Below are 15,761 nucleotides of genomic sequence, written 5' to 3'. Positions count from 1 at the left end.
AGTAATATAGACAAGTGAGCTTCGTGGTGGTGTAGGGGTTTAAATATGAGTCTCTGCAGTTCTTGTCCACCACTTTAACCACCCCATCAAACTGAGCACACATTATGAAATATGTGCAGAAGGGGATGTGTGTATGTTATACTACCCCAAGATAAATGTATCTGTGCTCTGTACTATATCTCATGTTCCCAAGCACATGCATCAGGTTTAAGTTGACTAGAAATGGCTAGGATTTGCAAGGCATCCCCAAATCAAGGGTTTTGTGGATTCTTCAAAGCAGATATTTCAGTGGTCAGGTTCCTGTCAGGTTCCCTGGCCTTCTCAAGTGTGGAGAGCAACACAGCAAGGGAGGGCATGCCTCTGAGTACCTGAGACACACCCTCAGTGACATCATCATCACCTCTATGCCAAAGGATCTGACTGCAGAACTAGTCAATGGCACCTTAAGAGCAGAGACAGCTCTGCAGTGGAAGCAGGTCCAACAACAGGATCCTGAAGGCTGCTGAACCTTGCCAAGACAACAGGTCTCCTTGTATACACTAGACAGCATCACCCAAAGTGCTCTTTCCAGGGTCCCAAAAGCTTCTGCCTTGCAGCATGTGACTCTTCCTTACTGGGTGCGACTCTTCCATGCTTCACATGGCTGTCATATCAGTAAGTGTCTCCCTTGCAGACATATTCCTCTGTGAATCTTGAGTCTTGATGGGACATAGCAGTGCTGATGTAACTGCCTGTTTAGAGCCCTATTGCGTCCAATCCCCAGTTGGCACTATGTGATGACATTAGTAACTTGTCAGGGACTGAGCAGGGCTTCCTATATTCTTCACCTGACATAACTGGAAAGGATGAACTGGTGAGTGTACATAAAAGGGTAATTTTTAATGTTTTCATTCACATCTTTAATGATTAGGTCAAACTGGATGTCTCTTTTTTTTTTTTACAATGAACTATAAAATTTCACATGCCAATCAGTCTTTTAACTTTTAACTTTTGCCCCAACTTTTGTGTTTCCAAATAAGAGCATATGGTGTGGTTTTAGCCACGTTTCAAATTACTGATGGGCATTTTATCTTCACAACATCATCTCCATATTAGCATAATCTGACCTGACTCTTTCCGTCTTCTCAGGACAATGTGAATCACTTGCAATGTCATGCTTATAATGCCCCCTCACAAAGGAAAATAAATTGTACAAATTCCATATGAGCGTTTCAACGAACAATTACAATACTCCTTTTTGACTGTGCTAGTTTTGTTGTTTTCTCTACTTTACTTCATTATTATTTCTTCTCTCACACACAAAAAAACCTAGCCGTATCTGATTTCACCAGAATATATAAACATGTATAGCAGTCATTTTTATCAACCACCAAAATATCCACCTGTCTCTTTGATGTGACAAACCATGTTATTCTGACATTGTTGCAAGAATGTGATTCTCTGAGGAGCCACTCACAAGCAACCAATTATTGCTTCAGATGATGAAAGAATTCATCTTTCATCAGAGAACTGCTTTTGGTACATTTTCAGGACAAGCCTCTTTTCTTCCCTTTCTACACTCACTCTCTTTTAAAATGCCTACATGTACACAGTTTACCCAATTTGTTTCATGACCTAATAAAATCTAACTTTTTCTGCAGCAGGCGTCAGTGTTTGTTTGCATGTGAAATGAGTTCTCCCTCTCATGCCACTTAAAATAAACGCTTTATGCAAAAAGAGCGGGGGGATGGTGTTTAAAAAACTTAGAATAGAATTGGAACGAGTCCCATTTAGTTCATCGCTCTGCCATAAGGCAGAAGCATCCACTGTAACCATCCTGTGACAAGGCAGACAACAGATATGCCACCAAAACATGCCTTTAAAAAGCCTACTATCTCCAGATGACTAAAACAAAGTCACATACCATAGAAGGAGGAAGCAAACATCAACTCAGATAGTATCAGATAGTACAACACCAAAAACAAGCCATCCAATTGAACATGTCAGGGACATCATCAGAGCAAATCCTCTCGTCAGCATATCTGAGTGAAAGAAGGTTATCCAAACTCCTGGCTGTATTCTAGTCATTTGATGTCAAATACATTTTCCAGCTCAACCCATCCAGATGGAGTTATGTTGGCTGTACTGAAGCTACCATGGCTGCTTCTAGTTCATGGACGTTATACAGTTCTGTCCTCTGAATCCCCATCTTTCCATACTTCCTCTTTGTTTTTGTTTTTTCATTGCTGCCCTGTGTGGGCTTTGGTTTTGGGCTTCCTCTAGAGCACCGTGTAACTGACACACCCTAGCATAGGCGCCGACTCCATGGGGCCTGAGGGGGCCCGAGCCCCCTCAAAAATTCGTTTGGGGGGGCTCTGCCCTCCAATAATCTCCAGCGCCCCTCCAGCAGAGCACCATCGCCGCCGCTCCCCCAGCCCAAAATGCACAGGGTCGGGCTGCATGCCTCCTGCCCTCCCTCCCGAGCAAAAGCTCCACCCAATTTCCTTCGGAGCTGATTAATAGGCGCAGCACGCTCTCCCTTATTCGCTCACGAGGAGGCGACGACACTTTATTTGCATATTCATGAGCTTATTTATTATTCATGAGCTTTCCCGGGGCCCCCCAATATTTTTTATAAGTCCGCGCCCCTGCACCCTAGTCCTGCTCCTGTCCCACCTGTCATCACCATAACATTCCCCTAACCCACTTCTCCACTCCAAGACAGCTTTGTTCAACATCACAAAACTGCAGCTGGGCTGCTATGCCTAACGCAACAGCACTGACTCATAAATTCAAAGTGCTGGTCCTTCCCTTTAATGTCCTAAATGGCTTAGGATCCAGGCTTCTAAAGCAACATGCCCCCCTGCATGAGCATTGAAATCATCTTCATTAGCTATTCTCCAGATTCTCCCCACCGTCTAAATTGATGCAGGTGGTGATCAAGGAAATGGTGTTTTCTTGTTATGTTTCCCCAGCTGTTTGTAAAATATTCTGCCCAGAGATCTTCAGCTGGTACCAACCCTACTGTCCTTTTGGCACCAAATGAAAAACTATTCATTTGCCCCAGCCTTTTGGTCTCATCCTTAAGATGTCCCCCCCCCCCATTTCCAGAGTTGATTGCGGTTTTAATTGATTTTACTAATGCTTTCAAATATTTTATGCGTTTCATTTTATGTTTTCTGTTTTGTTTTTAGAACTATTCTAAAGTCACAAGCTGCTCTGAAAGTCTTCGGATGAATAGAATGGGATATACTTAACTGTAAGAAATAGAAGTCTCACTCATCCTGAGAGCTTGATTTTTTTTTCTTTCTCTTTCTCTCTTCCCACTAGGTTCATTAAAGTGTGAAATATACATCAAGGATGGATTCCACTCCCACAACAACAACACTTCACCCTCCACACACACCACAACACCTAAGTGCCCCCAAATCTGTTTCATATGTTTGGGGGAACGCCCAGAGCTGATTTGGGGGAGCACATATGAGCAGAAGTCTGCTCCCCTTACATGGATACAACCACAAGGGATTTCCCCTGAAAACGTAAGCCAGGCCACACTTATGAAAGGAGGATATATATATATATATATCCTTAGTGTTAATCTGATTGGTATAGATAACATTTTTATTATTATTATTATTATTTGCATGAAGAGACTAATTACAATTATATACTGTATGCTGTGCAGTCGACTGATGTTTCTCAGAAGGAATATGCTATATTAATATAAATTTTTGGCACCATATAAATGCATGTTATAATACTGGAAAGTGTTTGAATTTGTACAAATTGGTTCCAATTTTTTATTTTATTGAAAAACACTTGCATACGATTTTACATGAAGCATTGCTCAAAGTTGTAAAAGGCTGTCTTTATGTGCACATCTTACTACATGCATGGTCAGCGAGTGCGAAGTATTTTAAACACAAGAAGACTCCTATAAATAAGCCATATATTTGTTGCATATTTTCCTTTATGCATAAGGACTTGTCACTTTGTGATGAATATTTCATTGCACTTTCCTCCAGAGGAATCAATGGCAACCATTCACTTGTATCCATATGAAGAGGTGTATTTGAGTGCACCAGCAAGAAGGCTGGCTTAACCTGTTCCCTGTCTCTGGTGCCCATCAAGCTGTTGCTTATCTTCATAGACCTACTCTTTCATTAGTACAGCTTCATTCTGGGTTCTGTTTTGTCACACTACAGTGGCTTGAGTGTAACAGAGAATTTGGAATTATGTAGTGTTAGGAATTATTATGTATTTGCTACGTTTAGATACTGCCTTTCTGCCATTGCTCTCAAGTGTGTTCATGGTTTAAAATAATGGCTTACAATTGTTCATTTTATTTTTAAGACCTGCCTTATTTCTGTGGTTTTAAGTTGTTTTAAACTGTTTTGAATATTGTGTTTTAATTGTTGTAACCCCCTGGGACCTTAAGGTAATATATTATCATTATAAAAATAGGGGGGAATCTATCTATTTGCTCAGACTTTCTCTAAGCAGTAGCACTGCACTCTTCTGCCTTACTATTATCTGTGATTTGGTTTCTCTGTTCCAAATTGTTATCATTTGTATTTTTCCTGTTGTGAACCACTTTGAGATTTCATTTAACAGTAAGTAAGATAGAAATGCTATTAAACAAAAACAAGATAAATAAGGTTCTGTGCCAGAACTGTGAGTAGCTTTCCTGTCAGTGGTCTCTGTTTTCTCTGTTTTGTATCTGCAGCATGGCTCATTTTCTATTTTGTTAAAATCCTGAAGTCTGGCCAAAAAGAACTGTAATCCTAAAGAATTCTGGCATTTCTTTTTACCATCATTTCTTCTCCAGCAGAGTTGTCTTCCACACAAGGGAATTTTCGCTTTCGCATAGGAGTCTGCAACAGTTCTACTCAATTTCAGGAGACTGATGTATAAGCTGTTATTCCTAAATTGCTCATCCTTCCCCACAATCAAATAGACTACAAATTGGATAAAGTAACTGGCCTTGCCCAACTATGAGGCAGAATTTTCACGCTTACTGAGTTTTGCAACTTTTCAAGCCATTCAGCCATGAAGACGGAGTATGACTTTACTAAGCTGCATATTCCAAGCCACATGTTTTATACATTGTAAAAATGGCATGTAGACTATGTTTGGGGTGGTCACCCTTTCTTCAGTGTACTAATTTAGTCATACTTAATAGAAAACCAAGCCATATGTCAAGACTTCTAATTCATATATAATTATATGTAGCAGAAGCACAAAATTCCTAGACTTCAATATATGTGTCATAACCTTACACTAAAGGTTGCTGGAAACCACAGGGGAGGAGAGTACTTTTGGACTCAGATTTTCCTGGGAGTAAACGCCACCAAGCACAACACAGAATTTACTTTTAAGCAGTGTTTTTTTTCTTTAAAAAATGTTTAGGGGTACTCTCATTTTCCTACTCATATTGAAATACTGCTCCTCAATGAGGCCAGACTTAGATTCACAAAATGTTTAGGGGTATGCGCCCCTCCCCCCGAAAAAAGCACTGCTTTTAAGTGAGCATAATTCTTAGGCTCTTTTAAGTGAACATACATATAATTCTTAGGCTCTTGAAGTATTTATGCCTATGGAATGGAGCAGAGTTGTTCTCTTGACACCAGCAATGCTGTTAGCTTACCCGTGTGGGGATCTGCTTGGGCAGGGCAGTGGCACAGGCAGGGTTGTGCACCACTGAGTGTGCCAGAATGCCTCTGTCAGTACATCCATACAGCTCTGAGTTTGCCACTGCTGCCCAGCCCAGCCCAGCCCAGCCCAGATCAGATCAGCAGCAGGGACGTGAGTGTCAGGAGGGTGGTTCCACACTATCACGTGGGCTGCTGCTGATTTTAATACAGTGGTACCTCAGGTTACAGACGCTTCAGGTTACAGACGCTTCAGGTTTTGGGTTAGACTCTGCTAACCCAGAAATAGTACCTCAGGTTAAGAACTTTGCTTCAGGATGAGAACAGAAATTGTGCGGCGGCAGCGGGAGGTCCCATTAGCTAAAGTGGTAGCTCAGGTTAAGAACAGTTTCAGGTTAAGAACGGACCTCCAGAACGAATTAAGTTCTTAACCCGAGGTACCACTATATTTCATATTGTTTCCCTACTCATGTAAACAAAAGGAATCACAAGCCTTAAGACAAATTCCAAGCTCTAGCCAACCATCTACTTACAGTAATTGCTTTTATCTTCTCAAAAGGCTCACTGCGCAATCCGAAACATCCATACTCAGCCTAAAACAAGCAGGTTGTTCCTTATTCATGATGAGAGATATGTGTGCTATGTACCTCTTGAAGCTGCCAAGAAGCAGGGCAGGCTATGCAACACACATTTAAAGCACATCACTTCCACTAAAGGATCCTGGGAACTGTAGTTTGTTGAGGGTACTGGGAATTGTAGGTCATGGGGACTACAATTCACAGGAAAGTAATGTGCTTTAAATGTGCATGGGTTTGGCCTTAAATGTATGTTAAGGGTCTGCCCACAATCTGTCTTCACCCAGTGGTCATGGTAGCAGGAGGCTGAGCAGCATGTGGGGGGGGTTGGTAGGGAAAGGAGGGGAATTGCCTTTATATATGGCACACGTAAGGAAATTGTGACATTTGAATCTGCTGGGAGGGTGAAGATTTGCCAAATCTGAGGAGACAGTGGAACACACTGATGACTTTCAGTATCTGGGCAGCATATCCTGCTGGAAGTTAAAGATTGATCTGACGTGGAATTGGATTTGTGACCACAACATTCAGTCACAGTAGCAGATGCAAAATATGCCAATGAAGTGTAAAATGATATTGCTACAGTCTCTTGTGCTTTGCATCTGGTAAAAGTGTAGCATGTGCTGAGAAAAGAGGGCATTCAAACGGTATCTCCTCTTTGAACAGGAATGATACCATTGAGCACTGCTAATTAGGTAGGAGTCCTCCGAACAGAGCATCCAGAGTAGAAAGTAATCTAAATGCCCAGCACAGAAGAGGAAATGAATATTAGTTTAAATATACTGTGCAGGTGAAGGAAGAGTGTTTTGCAGGGTTTCGTCTCAAGCACAAGGACTAAGCATTATCAACAGGGCTTGATAGTGTTGTGGTTTTATGCGGGAGAAATAAAATCTGCAACAAGTGTTGCCGTATACTCCCAGCCTCTTTGAGGAGTGTTCCGGTTCAGTATTCCAGCTAGCCTGGAACAAGAGCTTTATAGTGCTCCCGGCGGGAGGAGGAAATGCAAAGTTTCACGCCAAGCTTATCTTGCAGGACAAAGTTCTTTGTTTTATTGACCTTGCTTTTCAACTGAAAGCCCTCACTGTGGCTCACAACATATAAAAACTGTGGTGGATATACTTCAAACCATTAATTTCAAACAATACAAATGCCAGCCTATTTGAACCAGGGCACAGGCCTGGCATTGTCTTTTCTTGCCTCCCCCCTTTTCTCTCTGAATCCTTCACACAGGGCAGTGGATGGCAGGTGGTGGAAGAGGAGACAGTTCAGCCTGAGTAGGAACAGGCACTTGCTTTTGTCTTCACCTGGTCCTTCCCACTGGGCATCTGGTCTTGGATTGCCTGTGCTTTGCAAAGGGGTGGTCCAGCAGGAACAGCCATCTGACCATAGCATTTCCCTGCCTCTCCCATCCCTTTCTCTCTGGGTTCCTTTCCATAGGAGAGACAATCCAGCTAGACAAGGAAGAGGCATCTGATGTTATTCTTGTATGCCTCACTCAACTCTGAATTCTGAATTGTTATCAGGATATCCTGGATCACACACTGGGCAAGGGCCATAGCTAAGCGGTAGAGCATCCACTTTACATGCAAAAGGTCCCCAGCATCTTCAGGTAGGGCTGGGAGAGCCCCCTGCATAAAACCCTGAAGAGCTGCTGCCAGCCAGTGTAGACAATACTGACTAGATGGACCCATTGTCTGACTCATTATAAGGCAACTTCCTATGTTGCACATTTGTGTTTTCCTGAACTCTTTAGAGCACAACTGGTATTCAAACTGATTAATTTAAAATCAGGGGGATCACATGTAATGATTTTAATAATATTCCCAAACATAAATGTAAAACGTTTTAAACAAAATCGTTTACAGGGAAAGATGAGGCACCAAAGTTCTTCCTGGCCTGCCACCATCCCAGTATAGCACAGCATCTCATGAATTTAAACCTCACAAAACTAAGATATGCTCTTTAGGGCAAAAGAAAAGGAAATATGCAGCTCCCTGGTCCATGGTAAAGATGAGCTGGAAAAAATCCAGCTCACTAACAGATGACCAGTCCAATTATGTTTAAGCACTTTATGGAAAATCTAGTTTATAGAAAGGTATTTATGGTATTGCAACTGCCTCTCTAGATTCTCTCCGACATATAATTCTTTTTTCAATCTTTCCATAAGAAAATCAATTATTTCATATTCTGTTTCAGTTCTGCTTTGCCTTGCCTCAGTTCTTCCACTCTCAAACTGAAAGCTCCCCCCTCCACCTTTTCCCTTTCTTTAATATCATCTTGCAGCTTTCAGGGGGGAAAGCTGTCTTTCTGTATGCTATGTTCTTAGGCTTTAGCAATTTTCCATTTCACTTCTTCCTTGTTATACTTTTTTCCATTTAATATTTTGGGAGAAAATTTGTTCTTTTGAAGGTGAACAGGATCCTGTCAAAATGATTCAAGCCAAGAATGTTTAAGTAGAAAGTTTAGTTTATGCCCAGTTTCCTTTTAATTCCCTTTAACGCTTGGGTTTTTTGGTGTGTTTTTTTAAGTAGAAAGCTCTAACAGAAGACATTCATGCAACTTCTGGGCTTTTGCATGCACACTTGCTGCTGGCTTTGGAGAATGTCCATTCTCAGCTCTGGTATACCTGACCCACTGCTAAGGAACTGAACTGTGTAGGTTTTTCCAGTTGTGCGAGTTTGCCAAATAGAAGAACAGTCCACCTTCCAAACATCCCTGTTTGGTTCAGCACAGTGTATCTCTTCAGGTTTAATTTTTTTTATATCCACAAGGGTTGGAAGATGTTAGAGCCACAGTCACCAGATCTTCTGTATCCATTTTCTCTTCTGGGTTCTTATAGTACCTAGTGTATCATTCTGGGGGGTGAAACAATTGTGTGCTGTCAATATGTCTACGCACCATTGACCCTTTCTTAAGTAGATTGATAGTTAAGTGTCTAGATGGTTGGCACTGACCTAGTTCACACATTCATCTTCAAATGGGGTGCGTACATGTAATGACTCACTTATACATATAAGTCATCACCTGATCTTGCAGTAATCAAATGATAAATAGTGCTCAGTACATGGTGTATCTACAATTACTGCTTTCCAGAGGTACTCACACCTGCGCATAGTGCTATTATGAAAAATACCATAGGTGACTAGTTCTCTTGTGCATTTCAGTGGGTATTCAAGTTGCTTTGAAATGAACTTGGAATGGATTGGTGGCATATTGGGGCCTTTGGTTTTTCTTTTCACAAACACTGCAATGTATATTAATTTTTCAATATATAGCAATTTAGATTCCATTTATGTTAATGTAGGCAGTGTACACAGCATCACTTGAAATGGTGGGAGATCTGGTCAGAGCAAATTGTGTGAAGATGAAACTATGCATACAAGGCAAGACTTTCTATATTCTTGTATTTGGGATCTTGGAAAAGTGGAAAAGATTTGGAAAAGTGGATAAAAACATTATTTAAACTGGACACTCTATAAATAAGAGGGTACTTGGAGAGTCCCCTGGTTTGTTTGTTTATCACAAACATCCTCATCAAAGCAGGCATATATTTAAGACTCATTTATTGTTGCCGCTGATGACTTCTAAAAACTGCTAACCCATGTAATTGAATATTCAAAACAGACAAGACAGGGCGGGGAATCTGTGGCCCTTCAGATGTTGCTAGACTCCACTATCTCTGGTCATTGGCCCTGCTAGCTGGAGCTGATGGGAGTTGGACTCCAGTAACATTTGGATGTTGAAGGTCCTCATCATTTGTAAGCCAATGAAGCATCCCTTAGTCCACAAGTAGATTGTGATCTGCCAGCTGGGCATCACTACAATTTAGATCTCTACTAAGAGGGACTTGTCTCTAGTTATGAAAAAACACAGCAAAAGAGATCATGGTAGAGATTTAGGAAATTATGCTTGGTGTAGAGAAAGTAGACAGAGGTTTTTCTTCCTCTACCACAGTAACAGATCATGGTATCACCCCATGAAATCGATTGACAGTAAATCAGGATAAATAAACTTAAATGCTTCTTCACAGAATGGCTTAGATTGCTTCAAATAGGTATTAGATAAATTAATCTAAGAAAAGTCTGTTAGCCATGATGAAAGGTATGGGAGGTATGTCTCTCATTAACAGTTGCTGTGGACAAAAATAGGGAAACTACCCCCCCCCCTTTTCCGGTAGCATTTGGTTGGTAACTGTGGGAAGCTGAATACTGATGGACCTTTTGGTGTAATCCAGCTGTGTTTCTCTTATATTCTTATGAACTAAGTCCAGTCCACATATCTGAACTGGAGGTGGGAGGGAGAAGGTCTTCTGAATAGCTGTAATATTGTGAATATTCTAATATGAATACTGAATGTTCCTGCATTAATCCTGATAATGAAATTTCTAAGAGAACGGGATTGCATGACTGTTTCTCCCATATAAATACAGACACCCCCATTCAAACCTAGAAAACATGTTTGTCAGGAATAAAGCTCACATGTTAGGGTTCCATGGACCAGGAGGGTTCGTTGTTATTGTTGTTTTATTATTAACCCAAGAAGCATTAAGACATGTGATACCACCACCCAAATTTTGATACAGTTTCAAAAAAGGCTTAATGTATAGACGGAACTTTGGAATATATTTATTTGCAGTACTCTATAAAAATATTGAGTATCATATCAAGCTTTAACATTTTTCAGTGAAACAATAATGGAAAGATCATGCATCACTGACACATCACTGTATATTGTAAGAAAGAGGGCCGATGTGTCTCTGCCTAATTCTTCATAGAGAAATTGTTCAAGTACAGCTCAATTCTGTTAAAATTTATTTCCTTATTGCTGTCAAGGTTGTTGATGTGCTCTGTAAATGCTGATTCAGGAAATCACAATTTTCAAGGTCATCTTTGACGCTCTTTTTAAAAAGTAGACAGACCTCTCTGTTGAGCTGCTGGAGCTTAGAACAGATGCCCAAATATTCTGAAGGAGAATTATGGTTGAGATTGCCATGTTCCATTAGAGAAAGGTGCATTGAACAAATGAGAAATGAAACAAATTAGTTTTATTAATTTATTACTTCTATTCCTAGGCTGTTTACTATCCAAAGATCTTGAAGTCATTTTACAATACATGAATACACACACACACACACACACACACACACACGTATAATGAGTACAACAAAAACCATGTCAGCGGATTGTTAGTATTGTGGATAAATCAGTAATGGTTGCTCCCTGACTCCAACTGCCCACTGCCAACAAGTGAAAACTTATTTCTACCACAGGCTGAGTGAAATCTAGCTATTCACCCCCAGGAATGGTCATTGCTATCTTACTAACCAAAGGTGGTAAAGGTACTCCTAGATACTTCAATCAACCCATGTTGACAGTAAGCCTTCTTTAGTTAGCTGTTGGCAGTTTCCAGAAAACACCACCCACAAATGTCTTTGGAGACAAGAGAGTGGGGCTGAATAGATTTGTTCACAATGCTATTGGTGCAAACACATTTTAGTAGCCAAGAATCTATTTCTTAAAAATGGTTTTAAAATAATTCCAGCTAGAAATGATTTCAGATGAAGCTATAACACCTTGGCCAATAAACCCAACCCTAGAAAGAGAGGTCTTTGCATAGAGTCCTGTGCAAACAAACAACAGGAATACAGATGTGAATCTACATTGCAGACAAGAGTAGAATAGAGGTAGGGGTTACTGCGGTTGCTCCCTAGTGACAGCAGTGAGCTCCAGGGAGTGTGGAATTTTGCACCATCACTGAGTGTGAGCTTGAGTTGGGGAGCCAAAGTGAGTGTATTGCTGCCAATGGGGACTTGCGCCCATTGGGACTGGTAGGGTGGAAGTCAGTGAGACCAACAGTAGGTGGAGCCAGAGCCTATGACAGGTGGAGCCGGAGCCAATTCTACTTCTGCTACTATATTCCCCTTTGGATAGTTAAAGAAGAACAAAACAAGACTAAGGAGGAAACTGACAGACAGGGACACCCCCGGAACTGCTTGTAAGTAGAAAAGCAGGCAAGTGGGGGCTGGCACAGGGCAGACTGAAGTTGGTGAGGGCATTGCTCCATTTGCCTTTGATTGTATACTTGGTAGGTTGGGTTGGTTGCCTCTGTTTTATTTCTGTATTTTGGATCTGCTAGATTGGCTGTTTTAGTTTATCTCTATTCTATTCTATTCTGGAATAATAATAATAAATGATAAATGATAAATGATAAATGATAAATGATAAATGATAAATGATAAATGATAAATGATAAATGATAAATGATAAATGATAAATAAATTTTATTAATATCCTGCCCTCCCCGGCCAAAGCCAGGCTCAGAACAGCTAACATCATACAAGTAAGACAATGCATAAAAACAAGTGATCAATAAATTAAGATATATCCCACAATTAATTCAAACAAATTAAAATTAAAACTGGACAAGTGGCCATCTTCAGGTTAAAATTGAAGGCGGTTACCAACTGTTTCCACTGATATTATAAGCACCTGTGTGCGGGCTGGGAACCTCCTTCGTGCTTGGTCTTATACAAGGAGAAAATGAGTCAGACTGAAACCTGACCAAAGGCCTGGTGGAACTGTTCTGTCTTGCAGGCCCTGCGGAAAGATGTCAAATCCCGCAGGGCCCTAGTCTCTTGTGAGAGAGCGTTCCACCAGGCCAGGGCCATGGTCAAAAAGACCCTGGCTCTGGTCGAGGCCAGTCTGATCTCCCTGGGGCCCGGAATCTTTAGGATGTTGTTATTTGCAGAACTCAAGGTCCTCCGTGGGGCATACCAGGAGAGGCGGTCCCATAGGTACGAGGGTCCTAAGCCATATGGGACTTTAAAGGTTATCTATATTATCTATATTATCTATATTATCTATATTATCTATTATATCTATATTATCTATATTATCTAAGGACGCGGGTGGCGCTGTGGGTTAAAGCCTCAGCGCCTAGGGCTTGCCGATCGAAAGGTCGGCAGTTCGAATCCCCGCGGCGGGGTGCGCTCCCGTCGTTCGGTCCCAGCGCCTGCCAACCTAGCAGTTCGAAAGCACCCCCGGGTGCAAGTAGATAAATAGGTACCGCTTACCAGCGGGAAGGTAAACGGCGTTCCGTGTGCTGCGCTGGCTCGCCAGATGCAGCTTTGTCACGCTGGCCACGTGACCCGGAAGTGTCTTCGGACAGCGCTGGCCCCCGGCCAATAGATGTGAGATGGGTGCACAAACCCCAGAGTCTGTCAAGACTGGCCCGTTCGGGCAGGGGTACCTTTACCTTTACCTATATTATCTAATTGTTACACTTTAAAATGTGGATTTTATATTTTTTGTATTTATTTGAAATATAGAGTGGCATATAAACTACCAAAATAATTCACCCAGACCCATTGAACTAGTAGCATACATCTTTCATTATGGATTAGGAGATGCAAACCAATCCAGATACTTAATGAGATAATGTGGGTGTGCATTGTGTGTAACAAGTCAGCTGTTTAAGGGAAAGGATCCTCCTAGCTCCCACATGCTCGTTCGGCTTGCAGTTTTCTTGCACTTTCTTGTTCTCTTTTTCATACATTATAAGGCTAAGTAAGAAAAGCTGGAATTTTCTTTTTTAGGAGAGCCACAGGGGTAAATGGGAAACCAATTCCCACAGGTCCTAGTGGGCAATTCAGTGAATTTATATTGCACTGGAGGTTCTGCTGCTTCTGGATTATGTTGTTTTATAGCATTCGTCTTCTGTATATTGGATATACTGTCATGCTTTATTTTTATCTGTTGAGTGGGCATTTTTCCATTTTGTATATAAAGAGCAGTATTTAAGTTGAATAAAATAAAGATTTTAGGGGGAAACTGGGGAAAGTCATTTTTTGAAGGGGAAATGATATGTGGGGTTTAAAGTTTGGAGCTTGGTTATGTACTTTCGCTTTGTGCTCAGTTTGCAGTTTTAAGCAAGTCACTTGTCTCCATCTAGACCAGAACTTTGTTGCCCTGTTGTTGGCCTCCAGAGCTTGGCATTTAGAGAGATGCTGCCTCTGACATGAAGATTATATTCAGCTACCTGTACTGATAGGAGCTGCTTCCATTGGTGTAGTATGTAGAAGAGACTTTGGGTGGGTGGGACTTAGGGAAGGTGTGGCGGTAGTAGCCTGGCAGCATAAGCAGGGCTTGTAGAATCCCCACTAGCTGAAGGTACTGTCTGCTTGATCTACATATCTCATTTGAGTTTATAGGAAAGCCAACTGGAATTGAAATGTTGAAGAAAAAAAGAAGTGTTGATTCACTGTTAGTTAATTTATTGTCTGTCTCCCTCCTATAAGCTATGAGCTTTTTGCTTTCCCGTGTGTTGTTCAGTTTTGTTAACTGTTTTACTGCTTATGGTTTCAAAGCTCAACAAGCTACCTGCTTAATTTCAAATCCTTCGCTTTTTTTTATTCTGCAGCTACTAGTGACAAACAGTAATCATCTTGGTGGGTTGTCAGTAAGAAAACCTGCTAAGTTCATTTAGGGTTTCCTGATTTCATTTTCAATTTAACCACCTCTATCTGTGCTTGACAACTTGACCTTGAGCTTTCTATTTCAAGAGAGACAGCATGTGCAAAGAGAACAGTATGGAGCCAGACTTTATCTCAAAGGTGATTCAAAATGGGTGGGTTGTTTGATTAAGAAGATATGGTATGTGCAGAAGAGAGTTAAACATTCTGAAATGCCACAGCTTCTGCTGCTTTAAAGAAAGCATTTGGAGCAAAGCCAGCTTAGGCCTCAAACTTAAGCACACTTACTTGGAAGTAACTCAATTTCCATTTAAATTAATGGGATTTACGTCCATGTAAATACATCTGGGTTCAGGAAACTACCTGGACAGAGTTGTACACAATGCTAAGGATTGAGGCAAACGGAATGGGAGATTGACAGAAATGTCTCTCCAAGTCTCTTTGTATTCAGATGGATTGTGGAAGGATGTGTGGGACAGAAAAGAGTAGAACTTTGCGATTCTGGAGAAAAACATTAAAAATGCTTGACATTTTACTGGGCAGGGCTGGGCCTTAGTTACCCTAACAGACCAGACTCCACTGACTTTAATCAAAAAGCAGCATAAATGAAGAGTGGAAACAATGCAACGAACTAAAACACTAGAATTCAACAATGGTGATTCATTGTAACTGTGTTTCAGAGGCATCCTCTCAGTTAACCACATACTGTATCCTGATAACTAGCAGTAGGCTCTGCTGTAAAGGTAAAGGTACCCCTGCCTGTACGGGCCAGTCGTGTCCGACTCTAGGGTTGTGCGCTCATCTCACTCATCTCATTAATTCTTATAATGTTTTTATAATGTTGCACTATTTTAGTGTTGTTAGCCGCCCTGAGCCTGGCTTCGGCTGGGGAGGGCGGGATATAAATAAAATTTATTATTATTATTATTATTATTATTATTATTATTATTATTATTATTATTATTGGAAGGGAGCCAGCGCTGTCCGGAGACACTTCCGGGTCACGTGGCCAGCGTGACGAAGCTGCTCTGGCGAACCAGCACCAGAGCAGCACACGGAAACGCCGTTTACCTTCCCGCTAGAAAG

The sequence above is a fragment of the Podarcis vaucheri genome (assembly GCF_965113315.1).
Source record: "Podarcis vaucheri genome assembly, chromosome: 8".
NCBI classification, from domain to species: Eukaryota; Metazoa; Chordata; class Lepidosauria; order Squamata; family Lacertidae; genus Podarcis; species Podarcis vaucheri.
The sequence above is the reverse complement of the archived record's forward strand: the minus strand, read 5'-3'. Positions refer to the sequence as shown.